General features: G+C 35.7%; 1 non-coding gene across 1 annotated transcript; it reads left to right on the plus strand.

Moving 5' to 3' along the window:
• Positions 1–549: 549 nt before the first annotated feature.
• On the plus strand, positions 550–631 carry trnal-aag (transfer RNA leucine (anticodon AAG)). The gene has a single exon. It is a non-coding gene; the product is annotated as a tRNA-Leu (tRNA).
• The last annotated feature ends 17,031 nt before the right edge of the window (positions 632–17,662 follow it).

The raw sequence follows: 17,662 nt of genomic DNA on the forward strand, positions 1-17,662 counted from the left end.
GATGCAATCTGTCGTTCTCGGATTGGAATGCGACCTCCGGTTTTAGGGTGGAACTTTCTTTGGGAACCTTATTCTGCAAAACAGACACAGTGACTGAAACTATGCTGCACGGTCTGATTTGGGACACGGCCTGCTCAGCTTTGTGCATTTTCCCTGCAGTCCGGTGTGTTTCATGTTCCGTGTAAACGTGAAAGTTGTCCTGTTTCGAGCAATGGGTGAAATCATTTAGCAAAGCAAGGATCCGAATTGCAGTAATGTCAAGCAGCTGATGGTAATTTGACCCAATCATAACCGATCATATATTCTCACGCACTCACAGATACATTTGTAGCTGAATCCAGTCTGAGAAGATAGACTCAGCTTACCAGTGATTTTTGTCTGGATTGATGGGCTGTCATTATCTGCTGAGAAATTGATATTGTGGACGGGCACATCCCAGCAGCTGTGCGAGTCGGTGAGGGATCATCGAACCCTTTTCACGTGAGTTTGCATCTGTTGTTATGCAGGAGCACAATTGGAAGTGCAAGAAAATGGCGGGGTGGGCGTGTTGGTAGTGTGGCCGAGCGGTCTAAGGCGCTGGATTAAGGTTCCAGTCTCGACAGAGGCGTGGGTTCGAATCCCACCGCTGCCATTTCTTCTGAACAGCTCCATCGGCAACAGCTTGTTAAAATGCTGTTTCGATCCCTGTTGCATTTCTGTTTAAAACAGAAGAAAAATGGGTTTGCTTCCCGGGGGATTGACTGCGGTGTGGGAAAGTGCCGAATTTTCCAAAGTGCCTGTTCTGTCGTGATCGTGTTCGCCTCCCGCGGGGAAAATCGCCAGCAGCTCTACTGTTGCTTTCAGTTCCAGGCAAGTTGAGCTTTTACTGGAACCGAATGGAGACTGTTATTTCATCGCTGTTGCGAAACAGAGTCCTACGGTGACTCGACTCGCCGTCATTCGGTTTTCTGGCCAATGAGAAAATCGTTCCAATCTATTTCGATGTCATATGTTATTGAATTTCTCCCACTTTCTTCATTTCCGTCCTGGAGACATCGGAAGGGAAAGGTAATCTAATCGAGACTGCGATTGGTGAAATTCACTTTTTATGGCCCATTCTTGTCATGTTCTTTCTTTGTCGCTTTGCAGCATTGTCTGGGAAGTGGTGGTGCACTCAGGCTCCAGTATGTTTGAAAGATTCGTTTGGAATTGCCCCGTTGTTAGTTGTGTGATTACTTTATAGCTCATGCCCCCGGACTGTCTCACATTTAGCATTCGTGCTCGCTGTGTCTGAAAGTCCATTTGGTTTTCCAGTTTTGTTTGTGTTCCGTGTTAAATGCTTTCTGTTTTGCGATTCGCTCAATACATTACGAATTAACAGGGTTTCTGAGGTAACTTCCAGCTGCAAAAATCCTCAACTGAGAATCTGGGAAACTTTCACGGAGTATGGTCAGTCGGAGCAAAAGTAAGGATGTCGTTCGTTTCTGCAGTGTTTCACAATACTACCTTTCCCGTGAGCATTCGAACAGACTAAATGATTTTGCCACAGACTGCGACGGTAAGCTCCGCAAAAACGTAATTCTTTAAGCAGGTGTGAGCAACACAACGTTATTGGGGTACACCACGTGGAAACAGATACTTCGGTGTATCACGTCCATGCTCAGCACATAGCCAAATTTAAACAAGTCCCCAATCAACAACGAGCTCATGGAAACAGAAAGGTGAAAGGTAGAATGGCTTCAGGTTTCAGTGCTGGATGCCACTAAGCTCCCACAGGGACGGCAGAGGCCTGTGTCTGTAGTGTTGTGGTCATCACGTTCGCCTCACACGCGAAAGGTCCCCAGTTCGAAACTGGGCAGAAACAGCTTTGTTCTTCAACTGCAGTCTTTTACATCGACAATAACAGAGCTGACTTGCTTGCTTTCCCATCTGCAAACCTGCCTTCGAGTTTGCTTAAACAAATCTGCTCTCATCGTGAAATGCAATGCAGTTCCATTTACTAACAGTGCAAAGCATTGTAAAGTTTTTCTCCTACCTGGTTCTGATCATATGCCATTCTGTTTGAGAGTGTAGTTACCCCCTTCTGATCCTTCCACGAAAAGCATTGAACGAAATTACACTCTCAGAGGGACCTTTGGACTTTTACCAGAGCTGCAACTTCCTCACCTCCCCACTCGCCCTCGCCGTTTACATTTTCCTGCTCGTCAGTGATTTAAAGAAATCCAAATGGATGCGATGTCATTCTAGCCTGTTTGTAGATTCCTCCGTTTCCGTTCCAACATGTCTTATATCTCGGCCTGCACCGTAATACTCGCGACGCCACGAAAGCACCCCTGCTACCTCAATTCTATAACAGGCCATTTGTTTGAATAAAATGATACTCCAAAGAGTAACCCACCCAAACACTTTTTCTGATCATATTTCTTCACATTTACTGCTGACTAATACACATATCCCTGAACACCATGTGCGATTTAGCATGGCCAGCTCACCTAACCTGTACATGTTTGGATTGTGGGAGGACACGACAGCAAAGTCACATCGATTTGGGGAGAACGTGCAAAGTCCCCACAGTCACCCGAGGAGAGAATCAAACCAATGTCCCTGGCACTGTGAGGCAGCATTGCTAACCACTGAGGTACCATGTAATCTTATGCAATAAGTAAAATCAGTGAAAGATAAGGAAAAAACAAGTTTCAAATGAACACTCTCCGGCATTGTCAAAGCATGTCAATCTTGCATTCAATACGAATAGGTGTATGGAAATCAATAAAAAAACAAAATCCCGGCAATTCACGAATAAACAATAATTAAAAGTTTAATTTGATCAAAGGTCATAACAATGTTTCGATGAATTGCAATTTTTAATGACAAATGTAGGTAATTAGCTGACTAATGTATAATTGGAAGTGGCATATATTTACTTAATGCCGAAGAAAGCGACTTGTTTTCCCCTTGTTACACAGCAGCATAACAATGTGTGTGTGTGTGTGTGTGTGTGCGTGTGTGTTCGAAATGTTTGAATCAAGCTCTTTCTCACAAAATAACTGATGACTTACGATCACTAAGCCTTGTCACCTTTAAAACCACAACATTGTCAAATATTTTCCAGGAATTTACAACCAGAAGAACTAGTTAACTTCTTTTCATAGGAACCCAAACAGAATAAGTAGCGGACACTGTGAATTAGTTGAGTCAATGCAAGAATTAAACTGAAGTCAACATCCCTTCTTTCCAAAATGTTCAAAATTTTAAAAAATCAAAATTTATTGCCATTGTTGAATGAAAGAATAGAGATGCTAATTCTTTTTCATTTGATTTTGTTGCATGAAACATCCGTAAGCCGTATTATGATTACAAGCATAATAAAGGTGAGCATTGAAGTCAAATATAATTAATTGAATTCAACGATGTTTCAACAGGCAAAATAAAAATTGATATTTACAATGATTGAGAGATTGTGCACTGAAATATCTTTGCAGTGGTTCATGTACTGTGCCGTAAATCCACATTTGCGCAACCTACTAGATTGAATAATAATTATTTTTATTCTAAATCAGCAACAATTTAATTATCAATGTCTGTCAATGCATTAAAGAATAATGAATAATCTCTTTTTGCAAGTGATTGAGCAATGTCTGGAAATGAACTGGAATTAATTCAGTTAAAAGTAATTACATTTCCCTGAATTTTAAGACTGAGATTACCGTGATCATTCAAATGAGCAAACATCAGATATTTGCAATGACGTTGGATGGGAAGTCATTGGTTTCTTTGTGGGGTAGGTGACCTGAGAAATAAAGGCATTTTCATACTGTAGTATTAGTACTCAGAAATAATGGATTAAATCTAAATGAGAATCTCATTATACTTGTTCAAAAGACTTATTTATAAATAATTGTGCCATTACTGTAATGGCAATGACTTGATAATGAATGCTGTATTTTGAAGAATTAAAATGATACAATATTTCAAAAGCACTTTGCTGTGATGTCGATTGGATATTTATTAAGATCAGTAAACCGAGGCATAAAACATTGTACCTAGCTTTATGGATTGAAGAAAAATGAGCCATTCAGTGATTATTGAGTAAAATTCTTCTTTTTTTAAGTAAAAAATGTACGTAATACAAGAATTGTGAATTTCCATACACCGGATTCCTTGTAGAGATATGATACATCAATTTATATGATCAATATTATGATCAATGTTGAAAGATTTGTGTCAGAATTTGGAAGAGAATTCGTAAATCATGAAAGTGAGCTTGAAACTGAACAATGTAGTCAATGACATGTGGCATATATGCGATTTTAATAATATTGTCATTTTTGGACAATGATGAATAATGTTGGAATAGAAATGCCACAAAAATCAACATGGTCAAAGCAGTTCTTTTCTTACAATGAAATGAAAACAATAATTATTTTGTAGCACGCATGATTTGAAATAGCAGTTTTTTTAATATGACATATACAGTGAAGACTAACCCTTTTTCAAAAATGTAGGAACTTCACGAATTTAAAATGCAGTATTTGTTCAATTTGTAATAAAATGGTTATAATTTGAATTGTCTCTTGTAAACACACAACAAAAAAGGAGATTAAAGATTGTTAGATTGACAAAAATTTGCTTCCCAACGTTATTGTAGTATCCTCAATATCTGTGATAAAGTAGAATTATTGGTTTAAACAATATAAATCAACATTAACGACTGAACTGAAATATAACACATCAATTGCATTAACTGCATAGAATAGTAAATAAATGCTTACTGTTGTCATTTGTCCCAGGAACAATAAGACACTTACTCAGGTTATTCCACTGAATAGTAATCAGCTGATGATGAATATCTTTGTGTCGCTTTATGTGCACTGTTTTGTGTGAACATTAATTTCAATAAATTTAGATATTTACATGAATTAGGAACAGGCTGATAACTGGGTGTGAAAGATCTTATTTAAGATTAGACAATTTTTAGTATTCACTAGGTTTGCTGAACAAAACACAGTTAAGTCATCATGCAATAAACTGGATTAGAGAGAAATATGCAAAATTCAATTTCAAATGAATGCACTCGGATATTTTCACAACATTTCAATCTTACATTCAATATAAATAGATGAGTGGAAAACTAAAAACAAATTTAAGACAACTCAAACAGATCAATAACTAAAAATTGATATATAGTAGGAAGTGGCATTTGTTTATTTAACTGAAGAAGAACTTGATTTTTTTCTCGTATTTACACCTTTGAAGCATCAAGTTCTATATGCAGTCTGAACTCAGCTCTTCAGAACAAAAGAAAATCAAGGAATATCTGTACTTTGCATATTTCATCTTTGTGAGTGCAACATTATCAAATATTTTGCAAAGAATATTGATTGAGTGGAATTAGATACATTCTGTTATTCGTGGACTGAAGAAAATATATAGCAGATATTGTGATTATTGGAATGAACAACAAATGAAAACATATCTACTGTTGAATTGAAAGGCAATTCATTCGATTCTTAGATATTTTCTTATCAACATTCAGAGCTGCTCTGGCACAGTTCTGTGCAAGGTGGGAATTGAAATTGTACCCTCTGGTCTGGTAACAGAGACACGACCAGAGTGGCAGAAGATTCCTTCATAACATTCCCAACCAGGCTGGGCAGGGCTGAAAACTAATCAGATGTTTATTGTGATAATTGGATTGGAATTAAATGGTTGGATACTGTGTGTAATCTACTTAAAATTCAGCAGCAATTTGCTTTAATGATGGGAGTTAACAAATGTCTTAATTAAACATGATTTTTATGATCACTTGGGGAACGACAGCTTGACAGGATGGTGTGATTAGTGTGCATTATATATAAAAAATGAATTTAATTATTCTATATGGTCAGAAGTTTCTCATTTTCTGACATGCAGATTAAAATGTTTTTGTTCGACACGTAAATTGGAACAAAATGATGAATTGGTCAGTCAATGTACCTATTCAGCTGAAGACAACTTTCATTCTTACTGAAAATGTACGATTTCTAAGAAGTCACTATTTCCTGTGATTGTTTAATGAAATAAGATAGATGCCAACCCTTTTTTGTATGCTTCAAAAAATTCATGGGGATTTGAATTATTTTGCACATGAAAAGTATTCAATTTTTATTGTGATTAAAAACACAATAAATGTTAACATTAAAGTGATTTCCAATCAAATCAATTCAAAAGTGTTTCCAAGTTTAAACTGAAAAGCAATATTCAGAATGATTGAGTGATTGTACGTTGCAATGTCCTTGCATTAGTTATTGTATGGAAATATAGTTCCACATGTCCACCCCTTACCGAATTGAACAATTATTAGGTTTTGGCAACAAATCGATTTGAAATATTTTATTAATGAATTTAAGAATAATGAGGTATCTCGTCTTACTATTCCACTGAGTAATGTTAAGAAACGAAGAGAAATATTGCAGTGTAGAATAACTGGTGTTCTCTGAATTCCAATGGCTGAGAAGACTGTGATCTTTCAACTGAGCAAAAGTCAGATATTTACAAATGATGTTGCAATGGCAATTATTGGTCTTTTGTGGGTATATTGGCCTGATCAAACAGGTTTGACTATTGTAGCACTCACACGAAGAAATATGGAAGGTATTAAAAGCACATTGTTCTTGTTATAAAGCCGAAGTTAAAGTATTGCGTAATTATTGTAATTGATCATTGTTTCTAAAATCCTGATAAATAAATTGACTTAATATTTTGAATGCATTTTGCACTGATGTCGATTGTATATTCATTAAGATTAATAAACTGAAAATTAAGATATAAAGCTTGGCTTTAATAATTAAAAAATCTCAGCAACAATTGAACATCGTTCAACTTTTTTTTGGTCGGTTCATGTCTATTTTATTAATGTAACGTTTATCATGATAAATGTTTAGATAAATGTCAGAACTAGGAAAAAAATAATGAGGATAGGAAAGTGAGTATTATTATGAACTAAACATCGAGTTAATGACATTTGGTACAGGAAGTCATTTTGTCGCAAAAAACTAATAATTCTGTGATTATTGATCATTGCCAACTACTGTTGGAAGAAAATAAAACTATCTCAAAATGAAACTAAAATAAATATCATTTTGGAGGTCACATGATTTGAAAAACGGACATTGTCACTTAATGTGACATTTTAGCTGAAGAATCGTTCTTCCCCCCTCCCCCCGCCACCCCCATGTGTAGTCCTTTCAATAATTTAAAATTTAGCTTAAGTTGAACTAAATAACAAATGGATATTCCTCCATTATTTTCTTGCACACAAAAAATAAAAAATAAATAACATGAAAATGATATCGCTCTGCAAGGAATAGTTTCACAGATAATAAGTGTTCATATTGAATTAAAATGTCACCATAGCTGTAGGAGTGATTTCCCCTGACAAGGAATGAAGACTGAGGAGATAGGCAGAACTCAGGCAAGTGGAAGATATTTACTCATGCTGCAATCAGTTAATGCAGGGATCATCCCCCGAGGCAAATCTAGGAAGGGAGATCCATGACACACTGTAACGTGTACAGTAAAAAAACAGTATTTTTACACACCTTCTGTATTACAATGTCCACATGCAATGTAGTTACAGTCCTTCCCTCATTATACAGACACCCGATCCTGTAGAACAACTAATCTTGGATGAACATCGCTATGGATAGCCCGAGCTTCCTATTGCTTCATGGTGTTTTACAGGTGGTATAATCTCCAGGCCTTGGGATCTCTCTGTGCATTTTATTTCCTCAGATTACAAAATTAATTGTTGCAGTCCTTTGGGCCTCTCACTCTGCCTTATTTGCGATTCTCCAGAATATGTAATTAGAAACTTTTTAAATGTTCTGAGCAATGTTAGTGGGCGGCATGGTGGCACAGTATTTAGCACTGCTGCATCACAACGCCAGAGACCCGGGTTCAATATCCTGCCTCAGGCGACTGACTGTGTGGAGTTTGCACATTCTCCCTGTGTCTGCGTGGGTCTCCTCCGGGTGCTCTGGTTTCCTCCCACATGCCAAAGATGTGCAGGCCAGGTGAATTGGCCATACTAAATTGCCCATAGTGTTACCTAAGGGGTAGATACAGGGGTATGGGTGGGTTGTGCTTCAGCGGGGCGGTGTGGGCTTGTTGGGCCGAAGGGCCTGTTTCCACACTGAAAGTTATCTATCTATTCTCCAAAAAAAGTAACTATTTCTGGCAATCAAACCCTGTCTGTTTCCCTGATAGCCGCTGTGGAAGTTAGCTGGGCTCTATCCTGCAGCTGGTGTTTATTCATTCACTGGGAAAATTATTCTTTCATTAATGAAAGTCAGGGTTAGTCATTTTTCTGTATGCCTGCATTCTCTTATCACTATCTGGTATATCACTGTCTGGAATGGCATACTTATGGACTTGGTGTAGGATTGTACAAAATGTTCTTTTTTAACTTAAGACTGAAACAGATTGTTCGTCTCATTTATCTCCCCTCCAACATTTTGTGTTTTAATTCCAAGGCAGGCTGCTCGGGGCTTCCCTACAGCAGCAAATCTACAAGGATTTCAGCACTAAAATAAAAATTAGCATTCGCTACCATTAGGAAACAGTACCATGCAATATGTTTACGTCACTGAGACTTAATTCCACACTTCAAGCCGACTATACTGGATTTGATCAATGATTACATATTAGATATAAGTAACATTTAGTGTTAAAACTAGTCACGGTAAATTTAAAATGACTATAAATGTCATATTACAATCCGTCACATGTAGAATTGAACATTAATTATTGGAGTCTAAAACAATCAGACGTATCTTCATTTGTAAGGCGAATATGAATCCAATGATTTCTGTGAACATTCAAATGAGAAGGTATCAGATATTTCCTGTCAGTGTTGGATGAGTAATCATTGCTTGGTTTTTGGTTGTGTTGACCTGGAATAAAAGATAATTTTTTCTTTGTAAAATTGGCACTTGAAAATAATGATTAAATTGAAATGTGAATCTCACGATATTTGTTACAAAACCTAACTTGAATTACTGTGTGATTGTTGGACTAACAATGAATTGGTAATCTATTTTAGAACACTGACACATTAAGTGATTCAATATTCCCAAACGGGTTTGCTGTGATATCGATTACATAATAATTAGTATCAGTGAACTGAGAGTTAGAATGCTGGCATGATGTTTTGGAAAATATTTTCGATATGCATTGATTATTGATCATTCAATATTCTCAGATAAAACTGCAATCTGTAATTGCTGTCTCAGCTTTTCTTCTGTAGAAATACAATATATAATCCATGCAACTTTTCATGTCATCAATATTCAGACATTTGTGTCGACATTACAAAGAAAATAAATCGACAAGGAACATGGGTATCATAGCAAAAAACAGTCAACAGCATTTATAGAGGAAATTTTTAAACATTGTCTCTGAGTGAATACATAAAAAGGTTTAATGGGGATCTGTTGCAATGTGTTGAGCCGCATTTAGATTTTTCGCACGATGACTGGGGGAACCTATCAGAAAACTCGCCTATATTTAGGAATTCCTTTATCTCAAAACATGTTACTATCAGCATCCTTAGTCGTAAGTGAAGTCTATTTAATGGTGTGGGAAAGATGTGTGTCTCTGATAAGAAGGAATCTCTTGCGTATATTTGGGATGGTGTGAAAGTGTGATGTTTGTTGTGGTTATTCATCTTGAGAACAATACAATACTGACAAAAGATTTTGCACTGAACAGTAATTAGGTGGCCTTGAATCCCATCGTGTGGCTTTATGTGCAGTGATTAATTTATTTCAAGAGCTTTGAGACATTTTCCATGATTTGTAAAATGATTAATAATTTTGTGACAAACATCCACATGTGGTCATGAGCTGGATTTAAAGAATCCAATGTGTTGGTGTGAAAACCCTTCATTATTGACATTTCCAAGCGAGGTGTATAATGCTCAGGCACTGGCTGGAAGCCAAGGTGGAAGAAAATCTGATTCACTCTGGAGCTGATTGATTCTAACTGCTTTTCGATTGAGGTTGATTGATTTTGTATTTGTCCCGATTTCTCTGCCTGTAGGTGAATTTACAACGTCCAATTTCTGTCCAAGGGTCACTTCACATCACTGGGGAGTTAAAATATAATTCACATATTGTGATAACAATGAATTTTCAATTAAAGTTTGTGTTTTAACAAACAAAACGATTTGTTGTTTTCCGGGAATTTACACTGACATTGATTAGATATTTATTAAGATAGATAAACTGAGAATTATCATCTAGTTGCAGGATTGTTGAATTGTTCAACCACAGACTTGAGGGTTTTATTTTTGGAATGATTTGGAGGCGCCAGTGTTGGACTGGGCTGTACAAAGTTAAAAATCAAACACCAGCAGTTTATTAACCAATATGTTTATTTTGAAGAACTAGCTTTCAGAAGAACCAGCGTTCATCAGCTGTTTGAAGGAGCAGCGCTCCGAAAGCCAGTGCTTCCAAATAAACATGTTGGACGATAGCCTGGTGTTGTGCGATTTTTAACTTTGTTTTTTGGAAGGAATATTTTCTTTATTCAAATAAACAGGCTGTTCAAGAACTCTATCGAGCCTTTCGTGATTTTCTTTTAGATTTTCTCATGTATAATTCACACAATTTTCACTGTAATCAGTATTTCAAATTTCCATCAGATCTAAGATGAAACGAGGACCAATTAATGAGTACTTCCATGAATGGAAAGCACAATTTGCAGAGGCAAGATTCAAATGTTATCTGAATAAGCAAATAAACATTTTGAATGGAAAATATCTGAAAATATTTACATTCAAATTTGAATGAAGTCAAATTACTTCTTTTTGAAATACATGGCCTGAAAACCTGTTTGAAAACATGAACAAATCAAGACTATCAACATGTCTTGCTGTCAGTGTCCTCGGCCAATTTTCATAAAGAATAAACACCACTTTCAGCAACAAGTATCATGCGTAATTACTGAATTGAAAAATAAGGTGATAGCTCTTGAATTTATTGGCAAGAATGTTTACTGTAGTTATTGCACTCAGTAAAAATAAGATCAAGACCAATGGCTGTTAGAATCATTGGCCACTCGTAATGAAGAATAAACACTGCTTTGAGCAACAAGTATCATGGATAATTACTGAACAGAAATTTCAAAGGACACCCATTGTATTTATTGGCTGGAATAATGACAAATGCTTACTGTGGTGATTAATCTCAGGAACAATAAGACAATTACTCAGACTATTTCCTGAACAGTAATTAGATGGGAATGAAGACCATTGTGTGGCTTCATGTGTCGTACTTTGTGTGAGCATTGCTTTCAATAACATTGTGATATCATACAGTGTGCAGCTAAGGTGAGTTGGTCATGCTAAATTGCCAATAATGTTCATGGATGTTTCAGGTTAGGTGCATTAGATCTTGTTAGAGTGGTGCTGGAAAAGCACAGCAGTTCAAGCAGCATCCAAGGAGCAGTGAAATCGACATTTCGGGCAAAAGCCCTTCATTAGGAATACAGCCTGTATCCCTGATGAAGGGCTTTTTGCCCGAAACATTTATTTTCCTGCTCCTCAGATGCTGCCCGAACTGCTGGGCTTTTCCAGCACCGCTCTAATCTAAACTCTGATTTCCAGTATCTGCAGTCATTGTTTTTACCGAGGTTAGGTGCATTTGTCAGGGGAAATGTCGAGTAATAGAGTAAGGGGTGTCTGGGTGGGTTACTCTTTGGATGGTCAGTGTGGACTGTTGGGCCAAATGGCCTGTTTCAACACTGTCATAGAATCATAGAGTCATAGATTCTATGAATCTATGATTCTATGATTTTGGATTAAATTGATATGAGTGCTAAAGATACTACTTAAAGTCAACAAAATCTTTTAAGTTTAGCAAGGTACATTGAAGCCATCATGCATGAAGTGAGATAAGTGTGTGTGTGTGTGTGTGTGAGAGAGAGAGAGAGAGAGAGAGAAATTAAATGTTCAAATGAAAACACGCCAATAGTTTCACAGCATATCAATCTTACATTCAATATGAATAGGTGAATGGAAAATAAAAATAAATTTCTGACAATTCATGAATAAGTAATAATTAGAAAATAAATTTGATCAAAGCACATACCGGTATTTAGATGAATTGCAATGTTTAGTTACAAATGTAGGTGATCAGCTGTCCAATGAATAACATGAAGTTGCATTTGGTATTTTTCTGAAGAGGAATTTCGACTGTTAATATTTTCCTCTTTATACTACCGGAGAATAAAGATTTATGTGCTTGAAATGTTTGAACTAGGTTCCTTTAAACAGTAAAACAAATCATGATTACCATGTCTTAGACTCTTCCATCTTTAAGGTTGCAACATCGTCAACTATTTTTCCAAGGAATGTAGAACCAGCAGAATTAGATGCATCATTTTATTAGTGAACTGAAGAAAATAAATAGGAAATATGGTGATGATTGAAATGAAGAACTGATTGAAGAATATCTAATGTTGTTTTGAAAAGCAGTTCAATCTATAGTCACATATGTTCTAATGAAATTTCCGAGCTGCGCTGACACATCTCCACAGAATGTGGAAATTGAAATCATACCTCCTGATCTTGACGTAGAGACACTGTCAGAGCTCCACAAGGACCCGTCATAATGTTACCATCCCGGAAGGGGAGATGTATAGTCACATGCTTACGGCGGCAACTCAAATGAAAATTAATCAGATGTTTCTTGTAATTATTTGAATGGGAATTAATTGCGTATTTCCTGTGTGTAATGAACTGACAAAGCGAATTAGTAATTTACAGTAATGATGGAACAAACCAATAAAGACTTTAATTAAATATGAATCTCGTGATTATTCATTATAAGACAAAACTAATCATTTGATCAGTGTACACTGATGAACGAAACTCAATCAATCCAAAAGTTCCATATGTTCAATGCAGTTTGTCACAGAATGAAAAGAAAATTAATATGCAATTGCAACATAAATGATTAGGAAAATAAATTAATTGGTCACTCAATGCGGTTGCTCATCTGAAGACAACTTCCCTTCTTTCCAGAAATGTTCAACTTCCCAAAGTTCAAAATGTCCGGTGACTATTTCATGAAACAATAAAGAGATGTTAGTTCCTTCTGTTGTACTTCAAACAGTTACAAAAATTTTAAATGATTTTGTTCCATGAAAAGTGATTAACTTGTATTGTGTTTATAAATACAGTAAATGTTAACATTGAAGTTAAACATAATTAAATCAATTCAACTGTTTCCACGGTTAAAATAAAAATTGGTATCCACAATGCCCACTGCAAAATCTTTACATTATTTAATTTATGAGCCATAATTTCGTAGTCATACTGTGAACTATATTGAGCAACGATTAGATAATAGCAGCAATTGAATTGTCAAAATTATATCATTTCATTTAAGAATACTGAGAAATCTCAGTTAATTATTTCACTGAGCAATGTGGAGAAACAACCAGGAATTTTCTGATGAAAATCATTGCATTTCTCTGAACGCTTCAGCTGAGATTACCGTGAACATTCAAATGAGCAAGTATCAGATATTTACAATGAGGCATCGAATGGGAAGTCATTGGTTCCATTATGGGATCGTTCACCTGAAAAATAAATTGATTTATGCATTGTAGTGTTCGTACTAAGAAACAATTGATGCAATTAAAATGCGAATCGCACTATATGTGTTAGAAAGAAGAACTCCAATAATTGTGCAATTATTGTCATGGCAGCGACTGGAAAATTACGTTATAGTCTAAAAAAAAATTCAATATTTTAAAAGCACTTTGTTGTGATGATGATTGGATATTCATTAAGATCGGTAAACTGAGAAATTTAATATGGTAGCTAGCTTTATGGATTCACAAAAATGAGCCATTCAGTGATTATTCAGCAGAATTGCTTTTGGTTCAAAAATGCAGGATTACAAGAATTACATGTTTCCATCCATTGGTTTGCTTATTGAGATGTAGCTTTAATTTACAACTTTTTGTTCATGACCAATGTTTAGACATTCATGTCAGACGTAGGAAGTAAATAAGTAGATCGGGAAAGTGCATATTGCAGTGAACATAAGATACAGGGAGCTTCCATAATTCTGTGATTATTGTACATCGATAAATAACTCGGGAGTTAAAAATAATTAGAAATCAACATGTTCAAAGCATTTTTTTTCTTGTAACAAATTGAAAGAAATCCTTATGCATTGCACATCGTTTGAAAACACATCAGTCACCAAAACCCCAGTCAGAAATAAAATCAAGGTCATAATAAGCATCTGTTTAAGATAATAAGACCTTTATGAAGAGTATTCTGCTCAACAGTAATTAGAGGACCTTGATCATCTTCATGTCATTCTTGCAGAGAAAACTCTTTCATTATTCATAAAGAGTTAATATTGTAAATATTTTGACATTTGTATCAGAACTAGGAAGAAATTGAGAAGCAATTCACATGATTATTTTCGTGAAAGAAACTCAAAATAAATTAAATTTACAGTGCCACCTTTCAGTATTTTCTCTGCATAAGCAGATAAAGGTTTTTAATGCGCAAAATCAACAGGTTTTCACCTACAGTTGTACTAAGCCAAAATAAAATTATTATATTTTGCGATACTTTAACTGGAACCCTGATTGACCAGCTGCTACGTATGTTGATGTTACCATCCTCAGTCATTTGCAATAAAGCATGGTTATTGGTTTTAACTAAATAATTTGTGTGCAATTACTGAACCAAAATGTAAGAAATCAAATGCATTTATTGGATGGAACTGGTCACCAAATGTTTATTGTGACTCTTGTTCTCAGGAACGATAAGAGACTTCCTCCGGTTTTTCTCCTGAGCAGTAATTAGATGACCAGGAAGACATTTGTGTGGCTGTATGTGCCCTATCGTGTGAGCATTGATTTCACTTACATTGAGATATTTTACTAATATCGGAAGGGTTTAACAATCGCGTTTTAAAGTTCTTAATTAAAGTCATATTTTCTTTTTTAAAATTATGAGAATTCCTTGGTGAAACAATGATTTAGAGATGCCGGAGTTGGACTGGGGTGAGCAAAGTTAAGAATCACATGACACCAGGTTTATTGGGAAGCCCTAACTTTCAAGGTACTGCCTCTTCATCAGGCGATCTTCATCTCTTCATCTGCTCGGACTAGAGAATAAGGATTGGTGTACGTGAGGAGTTGGAATGCACAATAATGTTGTGTTAAGTGTTTATTGAATCTCTTCTGCAGCATTAAGTTCACAGAATAAACAAAATGTGAGCATTCATGAGCTGACTGGAAATAAAATCCTGTTGCCCACCATATGAATAATACCCGAATGTATTTTGATTAAATAAAATGAATTTCATTACTTACATCCTTTAAAAATTTAAAAACTGCAGTGTCCTCAAATCTAAAATTTAGATATAATATAATATAATGCATAATGTTATTAATGATCTGAAGATAATAAATTGCAGATTGAGAGATTATTGGAATGAACAACAGACAGAAGCAGATCTAAAACTGGATTGAAAATCAATTCAAACTCTGCTTAGATATTTTCTAATCACCATTCTAAACTACTCTGGCGTATCTCTGTTGGAGAAGGGAACTGAAGCCACACGTCCTAGTCTCATAGGAGAGACACTACTAGAGCTGCACAAGTGTCTTTCGTTATGTTCCTAACAAGCAAGGGTGGGATTATAATCAATTGTGATTACTCATATGAAAACTAATCAATATTCATTCCGATAATTTGGCTGGGAATTAATTGGACTGTTTCTGTGTGTAATGGACTGAGAATGAAATAGTAATTCCCAATAATGATGGTACTAAGCACATATGCTCTTACTTAGAAATTAAAATCATGGCAATTGAAAGAACGATAAATACACATATTGCTAATTCATGAAAAATATGACTGTGGAATGTGTTTAAAGTAGTTTTTCTTGTAATGAAAAGATAGCTAGAATGCTTAGCAGCAGGATGTAATTGCGAAAAAAAACATTCAATGTGACTATTCTGCAGCAGGCAGCTCCCCTTCCTTACACACATGTATGACTTCCAACAATTCAAAATTTACTCTGATAAAGAACATACGTATGTAAATTCTTCTTTCTTGTTGACAAAAAAGTCACAAATTTGATTTTTTAGTTTTAAAATTTTTAACTATTACTGTGATCATAAATACAATAAGTCTTCACGTTGACGAAAAATATAATCAAACCAAATCAAATCAAAATACACATCGATATTCACAATAATTGGGAGAGTGAACACAACAATATCTTTTCCTCAGTTAATGTACGGAGCCATAATTCCACTGTTATACCCCTGACTGGAATTAATTACTGGATCAATTATTAGATATTATAAATAACTAAATTATTAATATGCTGTCAGTGAACTGAATATTAATGAGAAATCTCACATTGCTGTTTCAACGAGCAATTTGTCGAACTAAACAGTAATTATTACTGAAATGTCTTAGATATCTCTTAATCAATGAGGCTGTTATTACTTTGATTGTTGAAACGAGTAGCATTCAGATATTTATAATGAGCATTGGCTGGAAATCAATGCTTTTTGATGTAGACCTGAAAGATTTTGTTGTTGTAGTATTGGCAGTAAGAAATGATTGATTAAATTATGATGTGCATCTCACCTTACTGAATATTTTCAATTTTTCTAAAAGGTTTCTGGTCCATTCTTCAATTTAACAAGGGTAATTTTGGGTCAGCACATCAGTAACTGCAAACATTTTCGAAACATCTCCATCAAAGTTATTAATCTGATAATTCAGAACGAATATCATAAAAACTCTGTAAATTTAACTGACTATATTTTTAGATTGCAGTCAAGTTCGTTCTCTACTTATTTCCTTCCTATTTCTGACACCAGTGCCTCAATATTAATTAGATTAAATGTCGTATGAGTTCGACGTTAGTTTTCTCTCAAAGATCTGTGCAGCACAGGAATTGGTCATTTGGCCCATAACGTTGTGTTGAACATAATGCAAAAGAAACTCATCCCTTCTGCCTACTCTTGGTCCATATCCTTCCAAATTATCGAAATGAACATTAAAGAGCCTTAATGTATCCGCTTTCAGCACCAACCCTGGAAGTTCATTCCAGACAGCTACCACTACCTGTGTAAAAACAAATTGCCCCTTACATGCCCCTTGAACATTCCCCCTAACCTTAAACGCATGTCACATAGTTTTTGATGTTTCAACTCTGGGAAAAACTCTCTGACCGTCAACCCTATCTATGTATCTCATGATTGTACAGCTATCCATCAAGTATTCCCTCAGTTTCCGCCATTCCACAAAAAGGAATCTGAGTTTTTCTCGCCTCTCCGAATCCAGGCAGCATCCTGGTAAACGTCCTCTGTACCCTCTCCAAAGCCTCCATACCCTTCCTGTAATGTGGCGAACAGAAATGAATACAATACGTCAAGTATGCTTTAACCAAAGTCTGATAAAGTTACAATATGTCTTCCTGACTCTTGGAACCAGTTCCCTGACCAATAAAGGCAAGCATGCCATTTGCCTTCCTAACCACCTAATTACTTGCATGGTCACTTTCAGGGAACCATGGTCTTGAACGCAAAGATCTCTTTGAATAATAAAGCTATTAGGGTCCTGCCATTAACTATCTGCTTTTCCTTA

The sequence above is a fragment of the Chiloscyllium punctatum genome, chromosome 13 (assembly GCF_047496795.1).
Source record: "Chiloscyllium punctatum isolate Juve2018m chromosome 13, sChiPun1.3, whole genome shotgun sequence".
In the NCBI taxonomy this organism is placed as follows: Eukaryota; Metazoa; Chordata; class Chondrichthyes; order Orectolobiformes; family Hemiscylliidae; genus Chiloscyllium; species Chiloscyllium punctatum.